Raw genomic sequence first — 4,187 nt, 5'->3', positions numbered from 1 at the left:
GTGTTTTATTTAAAGGGGACCTATTATACTTTTCCTGATTTTCAGTCACATAAATAATGTGACAATGTTGGATGTTCATATGAAATGTGGCCAACATGTCAAATAATGAGGTATGTAGAAATAATCCCTGTGAGCAAAAAGCACCAGACTCAGACTGGTCTGAACACTCAGTTTCCAACAGTTTATTCTACTTTCAGCCCGAGCCAACATCAGCTTGTGACAGATTTCTTTATATGGTCATCTTCTCCAAGCACAGCGCGCCAGTTCACTGCTCCACTCCACTAACATTATGGCATTTTTCCATTGTTTTGTGGGTAGTCACACCGAGCCATGACTGGGGTCGAACTGGCATGCTGTGAGTGTTTCTCCACTAGACAGCACGGTAAAGTAAAATAAGTAGTTTACCTGTTGGAGGTGTGCTGGTCGCCTGCAGCTCTTAATCAAACATCATCATCACTGTGGCTGTTTCTGTTTGTACTATTTCTCCCTGCATTATTTCTAACTGATCCGTTCAACAAAGAGCGACAAATATCTTCATATGTTGTTGTGTCGACCGGTTTTTAGCAAAGCTCAGAAGGAACACGTTTCATTTCCTGTAAATTTTTCACAATAAAAGTCTCCTGTTATTTAGTCATTTAAAAGCTTTTAATATGAAGCAGTAAGGCAGGAAATGTAGGGTTTTCATCAGCAGTAACTTAACACGACTCTGATGCAGCTGCCCCTTGGCGGGCTTTCTGAAACCTGGACAATCAGAACAGAGTGGGCTCATTGGGAGGGGGGCTTAAAGAGACAGGAGCTAAGACTGCCTGTTAGAGACAGAGGCTGAACTGAGGGGCTGCATGAAGGGCCAGTATAAGATAAATAAGGAGTTTTTTGAACTGTGAATCATGCAAAGTCACTCTAGTGTGGTCTCAGAATAAAAATATAGAGCTGGAAATGAGCATAATTGGTCCCCTTTGATAATATGTGTGCAGATTCAACTGTAGACAATTACCATATCTGTCCAACAGGGGGAATCTCCAATGCCTCAGCTTCTTCTGACTGCAAATTTTCTTCTAGTTTAGTAAGCAGTGCAGATGTTCACAAAGCTCTGCTTAGGTTAAAAGCATGCAAAAACACTGGTGCAGATAATCATGACCCAAATCTTCTTAATCTAAGTGCCCCCTTAATCTGTCCACATGTAGCACATATTTTTAACCAAGCCTTTTTAACAGGCATGATTCCAGCTTTGTGGAAAAGCGCCTTAGTAGTACCCTTACACGAAAGTGGTGATGTCTCTGACCTCAACAAATACTGTCCAATATCTAAACTTCCTTTCTAAGCAAAAATCCTAGAATCATCAGTCAATTTACAACTTTTGCTAGTGTGTTTTATCAGAGGAAATTATTTTAAAAAGAGCAAAAGAGCAGAAAAGCAGATTGGACTGCATGGTGTTTGCCTTTATTGATTCACTAAATTTACTACACCCACAACAGTCTAGGTTTCACCTGGGTCACAGCGCAATGAAAGCTGCAGTTTCAGTCACTGATAATATTGTCTCCTTATTATTGCTTTATTATCTGATGTTTTTTATATGATTCTTTTAACTGTTTTTATTAATTCCTAATTTATTGCGTCGTTATGTTGTTTCTGTCTGCTGATTGTGTTCTTGTTTTATGGATGTTTCTTGTTCTCAGGTCTCTCTTGGAAAAGAGATCTTAATCTCAATGAGATTGCTTGAGTAAGTGAAGATTATTTTTTAAAAAAAAGATTAATCATAAAGGAGCCACAGAGGCGATTTAAGTTCAGGCTTTGTTAAGCATTCTTGTTGAGGAGGACATCCAGCAGGAATTCTTGACAGTGATGTGTAGTGAAAGTTTACTAAAAGATTTCATCCTAGTTAGCCGACTGAAACATAGAGTACCCGTCAAATGTTCGGACACTTTTTCTCATTCATGGGAATGGGAAAGTGTGTCCAAACTTTTGACTGGTACTGTACATATATTCATTTATACATACATTTCCATACTTTGCGTCTGGTGTTTTCAGTCTCCCTTTCTGCTGCAACTACTTTTGCAACATTGACTCAATTGTCAGAGTCACAAGCAGTGAATACAAAGAACAGTACAACTATTTAAACCTAGCTGTCAATCTCTGACTGACACTGGAGTGTCACAAGTAAAAATCACTTTTTGACATCAATGGACTAATTAGAACCTTTTCGTTTCTGGACTTATATTTCTAGGACCAGTTCCTGAAGCTATTCTATGAAAAGGGCTATTTGTCTTTAAGCTTTAATCCACTTAAGTTGCATGCCTTTAGTGCATCAGAAAAAATCTATAAGTGCACTTTGATAAAAAATTGTAAATCCAAGGTCCACTCACTAGGTTTCTTCTGGAGCTTTCAGTCAGATTTTTATTTTTAGGCCAAAATATGTGGCTGAAATCTAGTAAGTGGACCTTCAAGTTAGTTTTTTTGTCAAACTACTATTTCCAAGGTCAAGAATGAACCTACAAGTTCAGTATGGACCTAACTTCAGCTTACTTGTTCATGTTCATTTAAATCTGCTGCTGGTGTGTACTTTACAGTCTGCAGTTGATTAGACCATGAATGTGTCATACTGTATGCCTTTATTTGTTTATGAGTGTGTCATTAGAGGGTTGAAGAAAACAAAGCACAAACAATGAATGCCTTTTAATGAGTGATTCCAGTTCCCCCTGTGATGTCATTTTCTAATTGACTATGTCAATAAGTAATCTGTCATTTTAAGATCCCAAACAAATTAGACATCAAAACTCGCTTTTTTCCTCCTCATATCCTGTTAAATGTTTCACTGCCGGCTACTGCTGTTACAGTATGGCTAGTCCTCGATGCCTCTATTTGTTCCAAACAGACTGGAAGCAGCTTTCTTAGGAAAAGAAGTAAATCTAGTAAATATTTTATGATGTAAAGCCAAAAGATGCCTGTTTCAAGACACTTCTCCTCTCTGCTTCTGTTGTGTCTTGCTGTTCTTCTCATTTCCTTTTCAACTGTGACCTTTGACCCTACCATGACCTAAGTTTAATGTGACTTCCTGCTGGATGACAGCAACAGCCGACACTGCCAAGATTAATACACACACTCTCACACACATACGCATATTCTGCCTCCCTCATAATACACAAACATCTTCACACACAAACATTCTGCTTTACTCCAGAGCTTCTGTTCACACACACACACACACACACACACTCACGCACAACATCATAAGTGCCTCCAGAGGAAGGATTCTGTTAGAAAAACAAATACAATGACACACAAAGGACACTTTTGTTTTCACACAGTCATATTGATTCTCAGTTCCTGATTCACCTGACAACCAACTTATTAATCTCCTAAAACCAACAAACACTAATAACTCATATCCAGCCAACCGTAACATCACATCACTTCACCAAGTACTCAAGTGCAAAAACAGGGTAGCTATTAAATAATCCTTTTAAAGGACAGTACTGCAAAACTTAACTGTATTGAGGCAGTAGTAGTTACAGAAAAAGTACTATTCTACTGAACTGCAACTGCTGACCTATAGTTTAGTGTTTCTTTCAGTGAGGTTGGTTTGATTTGCTTAGTCCAGTTATTTACATAATACCAGTACAGTTATAACAGCTGTGTCAGATATCACTCCCTCACTCCCTATATAACACTCAATAGTTTACTGTATACTGAGCAGTAAATTAAGATTTAGGACACTTATGGATCATCATTATTTTGTTTCATCATGTCACATGACTATGAATTTTAAAGTCTATTGAATGTGCCACATCGCATTGTGGGGTGAAAGTAGTGTGCATGCCATGGATCCTTCCTATTTCACTTTATTGTGTCATTTTATTCATTGTCTTTTGGGGCAATATATAGAGCATACATTTCACACTCAGAGTTCAGTCACTCAAAATAGTAAATAAAGGGCTGTCATTTTCATTCTCTGTCTACTCTAGTCTATTTTCCAGGAAATATGTATACTGTTATCAACTGCATCACACACTCGTTAGAAGTTAAAGAAAGAGTTCCTGCTGTTGACGTTGCCAACATCAGAGAGGGAAGGCAGAGATCAGACTGAAACCACACACACAACCACAATAACACACTCTGCACTGCTACTGCATGGCTCTGCACAGCCACCACACACACCATTACAAAAACATAAGAGAAGTTGTCCTTTA

The sequence above is a fragment of the Thunnus maccoyii genome, chromosome 16, assembly GCF_910596095.1.
Source record: "Thunnus maccoyii chromosome 16, fThuMac1.1, whole genome shotgun sequence".
Taxonomy (NCBI): Eukaryota; Metazoa; Chordata; class Actinopteri; order Scombriformes; family Scombridae; genus Thunnus; species Thunnus maccoyii.
The sequence above is the reverse complement of the archived record's forward strand: the minus strand, read 5'-3'. Positions refer to the sequence as shown.